This window comes from Cyprinus carpio, chromosome A3 (assembly GCF_018340385.1).
Source record: "Cyprinus carpio isolate SPL01 chromosome A3, ASM1834038v1, whole genome shotgun sequence".
Classification (NCBI taxonomy): domain Eukaryota; kingdom Metazoa; phylum Chordata; class Actinopteri; order Cypriniformes; family Cyprinidae; genus Cyprinus; species Cyprinus carpio.
The window spans coordinates 38484254-38500497 of NC_056574.1; the positions used below are offsets into that span (position 1 = coordinate 38484254).

A 16244-nucleotide genomic window follows, 5' to 3' on the forward strand; every position below is an offset into this window, starting at 1 on the left:
TGAGCTTGTATGGGATACATCCCATAAGTATTTCCAAACTGCACACAATTAAAACCAGTGGTACTAATAAACCCTTAAATAATACATCACGCAGTAAAACATTTACAATAACTAACATCTTTAAAAAAAAAAAAACATTTACCTTAAATCATGTGGCACTTTTTCTTTGATTTTTCTTAAAACCGTTCTATCCCATGCTTTGTCAAATTCAAACGCATTCAATATGTGTCCAATCTCATGCAAGTGCTGTTTTTTCTTTTGCTTTACATTATCGTCAGGAGAGGTCAACAGTATAACATCATTATTAAAAGTCCGATGGTATTGTGTCCTTGGCCTGTAAAAACAAACACAGTTTAACAAAAAGCAAACTTTAACCACATTTAAATTGCTTGACATCCTTTATTCTGAAAATGGCAAAGCTCACTATTAAAACTGGGACTTAGTTGGGAAAACATTTTATATTTTTTAACTATAGAGGCAGGACATTTTATTCTCTCTTTCTGTGTGTGTGTAATTTGCATAGCGTTTGCAGCTATTTCACGAAGATTGCATAGAAGTTAAATTCTCACCTTTTTCTAGATCGAGACTGCCAATTAACTTACTGCTGGCAAGTGTGATATGGTCCGTGAACTTTGCCGGCGGATAATGTTGACATCGTTTGCGTGGTATTGATGCTTTTGTATACCAGGGGTAGATGGCGCGATTCAGATTGTGTTTCTGACTGCAGTTGAGCAGGCAACACATTCGATTCAACTGAATTGGTAATTGATCTTATAATAGTGGGCCAAGAAAGAACATTTCACAAAATGCTAATTGCTTCAGTTGTAGAACGATCCCTATCCATGATTGCAAATGCGGTATATAGACAGGTTACTTCCGTTCACGCTTAAACGACTTCCTTTTACACTGAAATGCCTTCCGTTTACACTGAAATGCCTTCCTTTTACACTGAAATGCCTTCCGTTTACACTGAAATGCCTTTCCGTTTAAACTGAAAAGTTCACGCACATCTACATATGAAATCACTTGCATATATATATGTACACAAATAAAGCATGTGTCTTTCTTATCTGAACTGTATACGTTAGTAAATGTTATTTTTTATGTATGCGCGAGTGTTTTATGGATGTGTATGCGCGCATCGAGTTTACATTTATGTGCGAGTGTTTAATAGGTGTATATGCACGGATCAAGTTTATATGTATATGCGAATATGTGCAGTTGTGTTTGTATGCAGCGAGTTTATATGTATGCGCGAGTGTGTGTAGGTGTATATGCATGGATCGAGCTTATACATATATGCGAGTGTCTTTTGGTGTATGCACGCGTCAAGTTTATATGTATACGCAAGTTATTCACAAGTGTGTATGCATTCATTGTTAACATTATATGTATTGGTATCGATTTCATATTAGTGTGCATGTTTATTTCATATATTTATTTGTGAACGTCCAGTAGTATGCATGTATATGTGAGTAATGTATAGGTGTATATGCACGTGTTTTATACATGTATTCATAAGCGAAGTTTGATTTAAATCCTACGTGGTGCCTCATATTCCTGACCTGCCTCCCTTAACTGCTAGTAGGTCCTTCATAAAATCACAACTACGAAACAGCATAGTTGTTAAAGCAAATTGCCCTCATTGTCACATTACTATTCAAAAAAAAAAAATTTTAGTAAGAAATCTTGTGGGGAGGAAACACAAAATATATGGGGGAGATTTTAGAGAGAGATATCATTTTTTTTGTTTTTGCATAGACCGAGCTAACGGTGTCTATGCCGTCCAGAAACATTTTCTTTCTTCGAGTGTTCCGATCCATGTTGTGTACAAAATCTGGGGAGCAGAGCAGAATGTAAGATGTGAGTTGCCATCCTGTCAAGTGGAGATTGACTTAGCCAGGAGGAGTGGACTAAGCCACTACAAATGCCATCACCTCAGGTCACTAGACTATTGTGGGTCCTTTGCTGATGATCCTTCTCTTTCAGAAAGTACCCTGACAGAAATGTTCAGTGAAAGAAAGAGAGATTGCCTACAAAGACAAAGCTTGGCCACCCAAGACAACAAACCCTTGTCTGTAGCGACAAAGGCGACAATGCCATATTTAAAGAGGTGCATTTCAGTGTATGAGCCACATGCATCATATTATGCTCATCTTGTGCCTGCACTTGAGTCTTCGCCTCTTACGATCCGTGACAGGCATTGTCCTTGTGCCAGGTCAAGAAGATCCGGCCTCCATAAATACATTGCAAAATGGCACCTGTTCCTGACTGAGCATCAGCTTTTCAGGACCGTCCAAAGCACAGATCAGACCAGTCCAGTTCATGAAAGTGTAGATGACGCAGGCCTACTGTACCCCCCGACAAAAGAGCTGGAATCTATGATTCGGTATGTCATGAACAACAAGACCCCTGCAGCTCTTCCTGAGCACCTGCGTCTGCCTTCATTTTCAAGCACATACCCAACCAGCCTCAATCCCGATGAGATGTTCTGCCACAGATGTGCTGGAAATGTACCTTTATCAGACCCTCTGCTCATCACATCAAAGGCCAAAATTCTTAGAAATACAAGAATTATCCATGGTAAGTAATTTTGTTCCAATAGGATCTATAAAATACATAATGAAATCAGTTCTGAATATTTCCTAAATGGTATTGTAGTATGGCTTATTTTTTTAACATGGTATTTTTCAGACATTGCCACCTACTCAAAATGTTGCCACCAGTGTGGAATCCACTACAGGTATTAAGAGTGGAAAGATGGCCTGCATGATTTTAATGACAGTGTCATTCTTGACCTCCCTTTATGCCTACACCTTCGAAACATGCTACAGGTTAGGCTATCTTAAATAATTTACCATTACCTCTGGTAAAAGTAATGCTTTGCAAGGTTTTTCAAGACGTGGATAGCAATTATTGTTTGTTTTATCTTAAATCATAGGCCCACACTGCTGAGAGTGGTTCAGTGTCTGGAAGTCACTATAGGGGAACAGTTTCCTCCAGCCAAAACAGTGCTCCATGCCTATCTCCATTTTGAGGCACTCACAGGTCACGAGTATGAATAAATAAGTGTGACATGTGGGGATCATCCACCCATTGTCATCATGGATCTCCACAGAAAAGGATCATTCAACATGTCATGTAAGTGTGTTGGCATAGACCAAATTGAAATTATGTGCTTTGAGCAAATAATACATTCTGGGTGATTAGACACTGCTTGTGCATATTTAGCCACAGGAGGCTTGTACCTAATTTTCTCTATTATACAGGTTGTCTTATTAATATTTTTCCTTTCTGTATGTTGTTAGTGAGTGACATCAAACCACCACCAAAGGATTTCAATGGACACATGGATATGGGTGACTTTTGGGATAAACTGGCCCTGCAAATGATTGGTCGTGGCTTTGTAAAAAGTAATTCTCTTGCTTTTATGTGCCTCTTCTTGACATTTGGTATGCTATTTACAATCTTTTTTTGAACATTTTGCTTTTTCTGTTGTTATTTAAGAACAGAGCGACAATCCCTTCACTGTCCACCCCAATTACCACTGTTGGGCACCATGGATTGGAAGAAATACACCCAAGTCCAGTCAATTCCTTAACACAGAGTTCCAAAAAATCCACCAACCCAAAGAAGCTGAGCTTTGCGAAATAACTGTCTCTGAAGATAGACTTAAAAATGAGCTTTGTAAGAAAAAGGTCAAATTGATTTCATTTCTAATTTCTGCGACTAGTGTGAAGTGTATGTAAGTGTGCTAAGTAGCATGTAAGTATTTTTGTTGCAACTGTATTTTGATTTGTTTTTTTAGGTATTGGTGATAAGGAAACTGTGCAAGGAATGTGGTATTGATGCCATTGGCTCAAAAAGTGACCTCCTAGAGAGGCTTTCATCTGAGATGAAATCTAGACAGACTTACGACAAAGTATTCGAAAAGATTTGGGTTGGCTCTGTTGATTGGAAGATGCTTGTGTTTGGTATGTTTGTGACTGCCACTTTACCTTTGTAGGCCTTATACTTTTATTACTGCTGCCTGACATAGATGTTTTTTTCCTAGGAGGATGGGCTGTGGTCATGTGCCCTTGTGGAATTGTGTATTGCATCAAATGCTGTTTGCGCGCAGAGAGTCTGAGAGACTTTGCAGATGTCCTCCTTTCATGGAAACACATACCCAATGTAGTCATCTATGATTTCGCACGGGGACTGGCCACACACACCAACATCAACCACCAGGCTGTTCTTGGTAATGTTTGAATTACTGCAATATCACTTTAGAATTGTTTCTAAATATTACTTGTACAGATGTTGTCATGTACCAATATTTTGTGTTATCCAATTAAGCTGTTTCAGAGTCCTCTACTCAATCTTTTGCAACAGATGTTCGCCAAGTGACCAGTAAGTAACACAGTAGAGGATCAAGCCACTTTGTGGCACTTGTTTAGTCTGTTATTGCTAAGCATTGCGAAGTACAATGTAATGTTTCCTTATTTGCATGTGGTCCGATATTATATCATCTTTTAATATCAAACTCATCAGTTAACCCTTTTCTATCAACGTCTGATATACACTGTACTTGATTTTGATGCCTGCATCTGTCATTTCATTGTTGTAATTATTCTATTGCATTTGTATTCTGTCATTAACTAATAATCTAATTTTGCATGCCTTACAGACCTTAGTGGCTCAAAGGCAACAGTGGATTTGCCAGACTTTGATGGCCCTGTTACAGGCATGGGTATGGATAAAATAATTGCACTAACTTACAGTAATTTTCCATTGCAGTTCATTATTCATGACAGAGATTGTTTCGTTTTATTCCCATAGAAACCTCTGCAGATATGAACATGGAGGAAGTGGATGAGGATATGATTGTGGAGGATGCAGATGAGTATTCAGCTCAACCTTGGATGAAGCCTCATAATCTTCTAAAAGACAAATTGGTAGTTGTTCATGTCTTCACTATCAATGCTAAAACATACTGTCCACAGTAGCCTGTATTGTAACATCCACAATTTGTGTTAACTAAAACATCCATTTTATAAAGACAAGTTGCCTATTTAAACAAAATATGAAGCATTTGTGACCCTGGACCACAAAACCAGTCTTAAGTAGCACAGGTATATTTGTAGCAATAGCCAACAATACACTGTATGGGTCAAAATTATTGATTTTTTTATGCCAAAAATCATTAGGATATTAAGTAAAGATCATGATCCATGAAGATATTTTGTACATTTCCTACCTTAAATGTATCAAAATTTTATTTTTGTAAGTGGTTGCAGCACAATCGCCAACAGAAATGGAAACTTTTAAAGGTGATTTTCTCAATATTTAGATTTTTTTGCTCCCTCAGATTCCAGATTTTCAAATAGTTGTATCTCAGACAAATATTGTCCTCCTAACAAACCACACATCAATGGAGAGATTATTTATTCAGCTTTCAGGTGATGTATAAATCTCAATTTTAAAAAATGTACACATAAGGTTTTGTGGTCCAGGGTCACATTTAGTCTTTCTTTTGTCCTTTGCAGCTCAGATACATCCTGGACACGGGCGGCTGGCCGAAGAGGTCATTGTGAAGTGTGACATGCCTCTTAAGAGAAGATTTTTGGAAATTGGGTTTGAGAAGGGAAATGGAGTCTGATGTAAGTAGTAACGTTTTCATGTAGATATTTTTCATGGACCAAAATGCTCCTTAGTTTGTTTGTAGAAAGAACTTAGACTTTTGTGTATGTGCTATCTATTTTGTTTATTTCTTGCAGATTGGAAATGCCTGCATGAAACTCATTTATGAAGATGCTCGAGTGCATGTATATATATTTTTCACATGATTTTAAATCAGCTATTTGTAGTTTATACTTTTTTTAGAATTTTTAAATTTCAAATATGAATGGCAAGTGAAAGTCTTCTTAATATTTCCATTTGCTCTCACAGGGCAAATACATATATACTGCTGATATGTATGTTGTTACTACATGGAAAGACAGTGTAGATCCCTTAGCTTACCTTCCAGTGAGTATTGAATGCATAAATCATACTATTTGACATCTAATGTAATAATTTTTCATATTTGTTAATTGTGTTTTTTAGGATGATGCTGACATGAAGGATGCACTTGTGTTCCCTCTATGGACAAAAGCTGCCAGCCCAGAACATTATCTGTTATGTGTAAGATTTTACAAAAAACATTTGCGTATCACGTTTTATACAGCTTTGTCTACTTATTATTGACTATGATTATTATTTTATGTTGGTTTTACGGAGGAGTGTTTTTACCCTCTATATCATAAAGCAAAGGTAATTTAAATGTGAAATGGATTGTCATAACACTCTCTGTACTCCCTAGCTACAACCATGATTATGCATCCCTATAGGTACTGAAGCCACTCTTAAGAGAGATCCTCCTACTAGACTCCCTGTGTAGTAATCATGAGTCTGGTTTTGGAGATGACCAGTACAGAGAAAGGTCCACAGCTAAGATATAATTGCCACATTCCTATGGCATGTAATGTAGACATGCGGTTGCATTGTTCCAGCGTTTTTTTTTTTTTTTTTAGCTATGAGACTATGTGTTATCATTAATTTACAGTTGCCACGTTCTTATGGCATGTAATGTAGACATGTGGTTACATTGTTCTAGATGGAAACATCTTAATAGATTAAACCAGCAAAGCAAAATCAGGCCTCTTTGTGGATGAGGACATCCATGTTCTGTGGGAGAATGGGTGTGAGCAGAGGAGTAAAAATGCTGGTTTAATATATGGCCATATGATATGCTGTTACATATGCTTTGTAACATTGGACTCCTCATGGCTCTTTGTTAATTTGTCTTTTACCCAAATCTTAGGAGTATTGCACATCGTCTTGACCCTGGACAGTGGACAGAAGTCACAGGATTGGATACACACAACTACAATACTACTTTACATAGTTTCACCTCTGTGTATGTTTTTATTTCAAATTCTAATATATTTGTTTCCTAAAGGTCTTTCCTCAACAGACCAACAGCATTGATTGTGGAGTTTTCATGCTCATGGTAAGCTATTAAAACAGGCTACTAAAGCTATTTTTTTTCTTTATTTTTTCTGGAAATTAATCTTTACTCTTTTTCAGTATGCCCTTTACACTGTGCTGAACACTCCATTCAATTTCACTTCGGTGAGCTTTTCTATTTTCTTCCTTAGAAGGTTGCTATAAAGTTTATTGCTGGTCATTAAATTCTAACAATACAAATTAAATACTAATCCTGTGACATTACAGTTTCTGTTAGCTTGACATGCCTGCAATCAGGGAGTGGTGGTGTCTACGTCTAACTGAGCGGTTTGAGACAGAGGGGTATATGTATTAGTTTCTTTACATCTCAGTTTGGTGTTTCATTCTTTGTTCCTTCCTTGTCGGTAGAAATAATTGACCAAACTGAGGCATTACAGGTCACTAAATTATTTATACATTATACATTAATTATATGTAATTATTAATTATACATTCAATTATCAATGCAGCCTGTTTATTGTCAACAACAAGAGGTGTCCTATTGGGGGCCACCAAAGTAGATTTTTTTTTTTTTAAAGGCATGGGAAAAGGTTCGCCCACTGGACTGAGGAGGCAAGATACCTGACTGAAGGGACATTATGACCTCTTTACAGGAGTTTTCCAGGATTAACACATGACTTGCCACAACATGTTGTTGCAGAGAGGAACCGAATGTTGTCCAACCAGGCTCTGGTGGACTTCATTGTAGCAAGAGGAACCGAAAACCACATTCAGGTACATGCATCAAGAATGCATTTTTTTAACTGCATTCTAAACCAATAGCTTGTCTAGTAAATAAACAACTTACACTTACATGGAAATGTTTTTAATGTAATTTTCAATTTTCTCTGCACAGTCCATCATCAATGGACAAAAAAAATCAAAGTGGCTTGACACTTTTTCCAAGTGTTCCATCAAGAAAGTGCCTGTGCCGTCGTTCACTGACGATCAGGAGCAAATTGATGTTATCTACACTCACCTGACTTCAGTTCTGGACAGCACACACACACACCCACAGTGACCAGATCAGATTCATTATGGATGTCCTTTTTCCAGAGGTAGGTCTTGTGTGTTAGTTGTGCTCTGCATGCTGTCATATTCACATTGTTTTTAATGTCAAATAGTTTATCCATAATGTTAGACCATTGCTCTAAAAATAATAGTTTTGTGCTTAATATAGAAAAGGCACTTTTGATTTTGTTGAAAAAAAAAAACATGCAAAATGATGCTTGGCTTATCTGAGCTGTGATAAATCTCAGCTCCTTCTGTTGTGTGTGATGTGTTGTTGTTGGAGGTTTGTGAGTCTTGGAGGCTGAGGCCTGTCATTGACGCAAGGTACTGTAAGGATCCTATAAAGGAAAAAAAATGTTGAAACATGACATCCTGCCATTATTTATAAATAACCATTGTTTCTACCACTATGCAACTTTTGCTTTTTTATTTTTTATCAGTGAGCCGGAGCACTTTGACAGCAGGATTAAAAAAAAACAATTAACAATTAACAAAGACTGGCAAGCCATAGGAGAGTCATCTACAGGAGTCATGCTGTTAAGAAATAACCAAGTCATGGTGTTAATAAATAATTTTTTTGTGAACAACAATAATGTCTCTTTCTTTTAAATGACCCTTGGAATTTTAGAAAAGGGTTAAATTGTGTTTGTCTTCATAAAATGCTATGTAGGACATGTTTTGTAGCTGTATGACGACCAATTGTGGATTGAACAGCAGATATTTTATTTAGGATCCATATGACTACACAGTACTGTATGTCTAATGGCCTAAATATGGTTAATATCTAAATGTAACTTAATATAAATTCACTACATCATATATCAGCCAGTCTCCTGTATATAAAAACAGTTTATAAATAATAAATTTTACAGTAGGTCATAGGTCTGCAGCCTCCCCATATAGTGTTATTCGCCGTATTTCCTTTTCTCCCTACTGGACGCATGAGGAACAACAGGGGCGTAAAACTGCTTGGGGCATATATCTACCGGCTCCAGGTCTGCAGCCTCTCCATATAGATTTATTGTAGCTTCTCTTCAATTTTGGCATAATGACAGTCAGCTGGTTTACATTAAAGGCGTTTTGATTTCCCCAATGAAATAAATGGAAATTAAGCCTTACATCATCAATCCAGCATGACGAACGATGCCCCTGTGGGTGAAGTAAAATGTTTTTGGACAGTAGTGTATTGTAACTAAAAACACATTATGAGGACAGTGTTGATATTGAAGCATGCAGTTTGCTGGAGTTAGCACACTGTTTAGCCTAATCAGGGGAACAGACTTTCCATGGGTCACATAGGCATACAGATATATCTGGATTAGGGCTGTCCCCGACTAAAGATTTTTCTAGTCGACTAATAGTCGTTCATTTAAGCCATTCGTTGACTAATTGCACATTTATATTAATTTAATAACTTAAATATATACTTGGGGGCCTTTAATATATAGCCTATTCCGCGCTCAAGTGCACTCATAAAGCTTGCTGCAAAGCACCTGCAAAAGTAATGACTATGAATGTGTCGGGGAAAAAAAGCAACCGAGACAGCAGAAAGCGCATGTTGTTTGTTTTCTTAATTTTACCAAAATTGATATTGTGAGTGCACACAAATAAAAGTAGAGCATTTACACTTTAGAAAGATGTATTACTCTTATCTATATGAGGGAAAATGACGGCATATTTTAAAGCGATACTCCACCTCAAAATGATTTTTATTTCATTAATCACTTACTCCCATGTTGTTCCAAACCTGTAAAAGACCGTTCGTCTTGGGAACGTAATTTAAGATATTTTGGATGAAAACAGTGACTGTCCATCAAACTGCACCCACATGAGGTGACTTTTCTGAGAGAGTATGTGGATGTGTTACAACCTCTTTCCCATTCCATTGATCTACTACAGGGCGAGAAAATATGCTACCTTGGATTTCTCATTCCAACTATCCTAAGCAATCAAATCAAAACTTTCTGACAAACTGCACTTGACAGTCGCTTTGACGCCATGCTTAACAGCCATGAAGCAAAAATGGCAACAACCACAATGCCGAAATTTCGCTTGTGTTGGCTTTTTCTCCAGACAATAGAGAAGAGGTTAAAAAAGCACTGGTTGACGAGGCAACATCTTTGGAATCCACTGCTGCTCCTGCCGCTGAGATGAGCATTTGCCCTGAGACTGATGAATCAGATGAGGAGTTTTTTGCGTTCGAAAAGACAAAAAGTGTGGGTAAAGGCACAGAGGAAGAGATTCGGAGATTCCTTGATGATCCTGAAAAAAACATGAAATCTCTAAATTCTTATCCCTTGGTCAAGCAGCTCTTCATGAAGTACAATACCACATTGCCTTCTAGTGCTCCCGTTGAACGTTTATTTAGTTATGGGGGAAATGTACTTACATCATCTCGAAGCAGAATGTACGATGACCACATGGAGCAAGTTCTCCTCCTTCGTTACAACAGAAAATTTTGCCCAAACTGAATGAACAGTTTGAATGCACATTCTGTCTTCATTACCTTTGCCAAATGCTGCCAAAAGACTAACTGCAATTTTTAACAGGATTAAACTTTGCAGTAATTTTGAATCCTACACTTTTAAAAATTAGTTTTATATTTGCAAAGAGAAAAAAAATTATTTGTATTCTCTATTTTCCTTTTGAAGAAACATTTTCCATTGTCAAAAAATTGTGTTCTTATTTGCTTAAAAAAATGAATTTGTATTCTCTATTTTCCTGTTGAAGAAACATTTCCATTGTCTTAAAATTCTTTCTTATTATATTTTCTTGAAAATAAAACAAAATAATCTGTAATACCAATACCATGCACTAGATGTCTGTATAGTCCTTTACATATATATATTAATTCAGGGCTGTGAAATTCTTAATTAATAAATGTTGTTGTTTTAAAAAAATAATATTTGACCTTGAAGTAATCCAGAAGTAATCCAAAAGTAATCAGTTACATTACTTTCATATTGTGGTACTTGGATTATGTTACTGAATACATTTTTTATGAAGTAATTAGTAACTGTAACGGAATACATTTTTAAAGTAACCCTCCCAAGCCTGCTGGTTGTTTCCACTTGTTGGCAATATTGTATAAATGTTAAAAATGGTATAAAATATGCTGTATTAAGAACTGTAGTCATTGAAAATAAAGAAAGGTATCACGTAAACCCAGTTGTGTATTGCGTTTTACAAGATTTAGTGGATTTTCATTTGTAAGTACTAATTCATGTACAATGAAAAAAAATAAACTACTGTTATTGTAAAACTGAAGTAGTGGAATCAACCCATTATGCTCAATGCAGCATGTGTTCTGTCCTATATACACAGTGTATGGGCAAAAAAACAACAACAATGTAGTGTGTGTGTGTGTGTCTGTTTCTAATTTGCTGCCTGTCAAACATTTCTTCTGCAGGTACAAAAAGGGAGCAGAACTAGGGAAGAGCCATGGACACTGTTTTTTTCCTCAGGGGTGTATGTAGGATGTTCACATTTTGCCATAAGCTGCTTTTACATGGACCCTAGTAATCAGTTTGTAATCAGACTAGTAGCACAATCCCAATAAAATACGTAACCATGTCAATCAGAATGAATTGGCCAAATCTAATTGAAATTTCATTCAGATTGTAAGGGGTGGTTTAAACCTTATTTAATTCATTTGACAGCACATGTAAACAGTTGATCGGATTTAAAACCGAAACAGGAGAGTGCTGTGCATGCGCAATGATGTATTATGTCATTCTACTTCATAAATGACTTACGTGTCATTCTAAAATTTTCCTTCCATTAATTGTCTTGTGGCACTGTAGCAGTCATTTTTTTGACACACTTTACGATGTGCCAGACGCTATACTCTTGCGGTGTTTATTTATTTTCCTGAAACATGACTTTTTGCACTGATAGGTGGCTGTACGCTGCTAACACAGATATGGTCACATCACACTCTCCTAACTTGGAAAAGCACCTCTTCAGACCAATGCCTGTACTGTTAGCAAATAACTGTTATTCACCTCTGTGACTTTTACAGGTTTCTGTAGCACCACTAACTTCGCCTTTATGTCCAGGAGCAAGTAAGTCCTATATGAAGTAGGCCTGGACCTGGGCTGTCATATCTGGCACACAATTAGTCGCTCATCACATAAGGTGGTCAGTACAACCTCATCATATATCATCCATTTTTCAAAAGAATCGTTAATTTATTTAACAAACTTTTTGAAACCTTACATATCAAAAGTGACACATCACATATCAGGGTTTAACACAGAGCACATTTTGCCCATTGCCCTTTTTTGCAACGGGAAGTTTTTTGTATAATGTGGGTGATGCGGAGAATGTGGGAAAGACAGCTGTGTGTAGGGCCGTTCATACAGTATGCCTTGCTCTCTTGCTGTGCAGTTCCATGGCCAAAAACCCCCGAGAGTCCATAAAGAGGAATTCCACAGAGTGGGGGGTTCGTCCTTTCTGTGATAATTGTAGCAGAGAACATTCACTACTTAATCTATCCATATATACATACTGTATACACAGCCATAAATTTTCTGAATTTTTTTCTAATTATTTCAGTGTTACCAAATGTGATTAGGTGTATTGATGGAACCCACATTCCTATTAAAGCTCTTTCAGTCAATGAAGGGGACTATGTTAATAGGAAGTCAATCCATGGCATCTATGTGCAGGTAACAATGTCATTTTGGTTGCTAAATCTTCGAGTGTGTAACCATTAAATCACACTCATTACCCATCCCCAGTAACTTGGGTACCCTTGTCTGCCCTATATGATGACACCTTATCCTGAACCTGAGCCTGGACCACAGACACGATTCAACCTGGCTCACAGCAAAACACATGAAACATTATAGAGGCTTGTGTTGTTCTTCACAACATCGCCACAATAAGAGGTGAGAGACCTCCTGCTTCCCTTGATGAAGATGGCCAAGAGAATGAAGTGAACCCCAAGAGTAGACCAAAGAGATGGCAGGGTGGTAAAAGACATTATCTGTCAAAAACTTTAAAAAGTCAGCAATGTCAAGTGTTGTTCATTGTTTCTTTATCTCCTGTAATAAAAAGACAATTGTATTTATTGCTTTAAATTCAACAACAAATGACAAGTGAGTAATGTTCACAAACAGTTCCCACCTTAAGCCGGTGCTCCAGCAATTCAATTTCAAGTGTGGCCTTTTTTATGTAAAGTCTTTTCTCTTCCATTTGAAGCTGTATAAGGTCCATCTCCATGTCACTTTTTCTAATTTGTCTTAGAAGATGGACCTTATTTTCATTCAGCAATGCAGCGGTTGAATGCACATTCTCAGAGATGAATTTGATCAAAAGATGCAGAGATGTATGACAAGAACCAAGAAGAAGATAAGTAGAATCAGAAAAGATCTGTAAATAGTTCATTCAGACAGTTCTAAAAAAGATTTACCACAACCCACAGAAGGATTTGGTTCATCAGCTGTCAATCTTAAGGTAAGGTGATTTTATTTATGAAAATGTTATATAATACTAATATACAGAGATTTAAAAAAGAAAAAAAAGAAACTGTGTATAATGCATACAGTGATGTAAAACGTATTTTACGTATGGGAGTGTTATATTTTGAGTTTTGGTATTATTGGGCTAGTTTTGTTGTGAAAACCTGGCAACCCTGGTAGAGACTCCAAGACCTGAATGGTCTGGTGTGTCAGATAAGGTAGACAAAAATAAACAAAATAAACTCCAGGACAGAATCGAGAAACCCTACCCTAAACAATCCTTCAAACTTTTCTTAGCACTATAACCTCATGTTTTAAATTTGTTGTTTTTTTGTCCCAATTTTCATTTTGGCCTTTATTTTATGGCACCAGGTAGAAGAGCACAATATATCCTCAATATCTGGTAGTGCACAGATTGCACTGTCCAAAAAGCAACATGGCTTCCACCACCGCAGTCAGCTACGAGGCTCCTCATCTGAGCATTTGATTTTTAACTCCAATTCTGTTTCAAGACTGTTGATGGGCATTCCGGAAAACTTGGAAAAAATATTGGTTTCCTGGAAACCCAACATTTTTATTGATAAGGATCCGCATCAACACTTTTATGATCACTATCAAGCAAGTTCATCAAGTGACATTAAGACATTTGTTTCAAGTCTTAATATTTTTCCTTTTGTTATACTGGGATAAATCATGCTGGGATCTATGCTAAAATTGTTGGACGTGATGCCCTACCTAAAAAATGTTCCACCAGCCAACACTGGTGATGCTTATTTGTCAGACTAAGAAAACATCCTGCTTTGATGACGGACTTTCCTGTGCAAGGATCATCTGATTTCACCCACATCTCCACAAATCTTTGTGCAGGAAATGAGGCAACCCCTGGTCTATTTACTGAAATGGAAATAGTAGGTTGTTTAGTGTGGGGACGTTCATTCTGTGTCTACCATCGGTGAGAATATAGTTCATGGCACTGGATCCTCTTCAACACTCGGCTGTTGTGATTGGAAGCATGGAGACAGTAGGGGAGTACTTTGCACAGATTCTCTCTTGTGACATCATGACACTTCAATTTGTGTAATTACTTACGGAGTATGGGACTGTTTGAGTCCGCAACAGTGAGTCTTGTGTATCGTGAGAAGTTTGTCATCTCCATATAGGATGCATTCGTCTTCATCAGATGGCCAATTTAACGGATTTTATAGCAACTGCAGCAGAAATAATTCCATTGTCATCCAGGGAAATTAAAATTCATTCGATGGTCTCCGTCACTTGGTTGAGACACATTTACACCCTTGAATGTGTAGAAACTTTCAAATTCTTCATTCATGCATCTTGCGTTCACATTATTAGCTTGTCTCATTGACCGCAGTGTTCTCACTGCAGAGTTAGCACTGACAGCTGTGGTGTCTCTCCACTGAAGAAACAGGGATAAGGCCTTCAGGGTCTCCAGCGCATCTTTTACCAATGACATCTCCACCAAAAAAAGCTATTGTGTCATTTTAGCATGAATGTCTATACATCTGGTCCTCTCCGTGGCAGATCTTGGTTTGTTTTCCCTTAACTTTTCAAAGAGTTTGAGCAATGCTGGATTGCTTTCCCAAAGAGCCAGCACAGACGTTCAGGATGAAGACAGCCAGTGCACATCAAACACTCTTCCTTTCCTGTGAGCGTGCATCCCCAAGTTGGAAGCTGCAGACTCGAGTGCTCTCATATTTTTGCGATTCTGCAGCCAGAATGAGCCCATAATATGTAGTATATCCACACCCTTCAAACTATGTATTTTTCTAAAAGTCAGGTATGCATCTTACGCTTAGATTAATCTTTGAGAATTTGATGTCTTGTATTGATTTGATATCTTTGAATTGGCTATGTAATTGGCATAATACATATTTACCTGACTGATAATAAATTGTTATATTTGATTTTATTCTGTTTTTCTCTGTTATTATTTCTAGTAGATTAAAGTGGAGTCTAGTATTACCGCAAATCTGTGTTCAGGATAGATCATACAGAAGGCTCAATGAATGGAGCATGGGGCACATCATTTGAGACCTTTTTGATTTCTGACTATCACTGCCTTAGTAAATTGCAGTTTTCGTGAATATACAAAACCTATGCTTTTTGTTGGAGCAGGCAGAGCATGGCAAACTTAAAAGTAGATATTCACCCTGCATCCGCTGTCTAAGATCAGAACTGACGAGTTTGTGTCCGAGAGACTGCGACCGGCCGGCTTAAGTTCTCTGTGCAATACCGGCTCCCTAATGAACAAATAATTGAAAATATGGGATGTTCAGAATAATCAAAATATCTAAATTACTACATAATCAGCATTTGTGATCAGTTTTTTATAGAAACATTGCCTAAATTTAATGATCACTTAAAAATTGGAGTCAGATTGAACATGGAGCTGGACTAAAATTGAAACTAAATCCTGATAAATTCAGAGGTGCAAGTAAAAGACCGAATATGCATTAAAGGGTTAGTTCAGCCAAAAATCAAAATTATGTCATTAATGACTCACCCTCATATCGTTCCAAACCTGTAAGACTTCGTTTATCTTCGGAACACAGTTTAAGATATTTTAGATTTAGTCCGAGAGCTTTCTGTCCCTCCATTGAGAATGTATGTACGGTATACTGTCCACGTCCAGAAAGGTAATAAAAACATCTTCAAAGTAGTCCATGTGACATCAGAGGGTCTGTTAGAATTTGTTGAAGCATCGAAAATACATTTTGC

The 16244-nt window shown here is 37.2% G+C and overlaps 2 long non-coding RNA genes across 2 annotated transcripts; both read left to right on the top strand.

Annotated features, from left to right (window-relative positions):
• Positions 1-4338: 4338 nt before the first annotated feature.
• LOC122138656 lies at positions 4339-4912 on the top strand. Its single transcript, XR_006155722.1, has 3 exons — positions 4339-4392; positions 4670-4732; positions 4822-4912. It is a non-coding gene; the product is annotated as an uncharacterized LOC122138656 (long non-coding RNA).
• Positions 4913-6969: 2057 nt separating this feature from the next.
• On the top strand, positions 6970-8243 carry LOC122138653. Its single transcript, XR_006155718.1, has 4 exons — positions 6970-7033; positions 7111-7155; positions 7268-7332; positions 7569-8243. It is a non-coding gene; the product is annotated as an uncharacterized LOC122138653 (long non-coding RNA).
• Positions 8244-16244: the final 8001 nt, after the last annotated feature.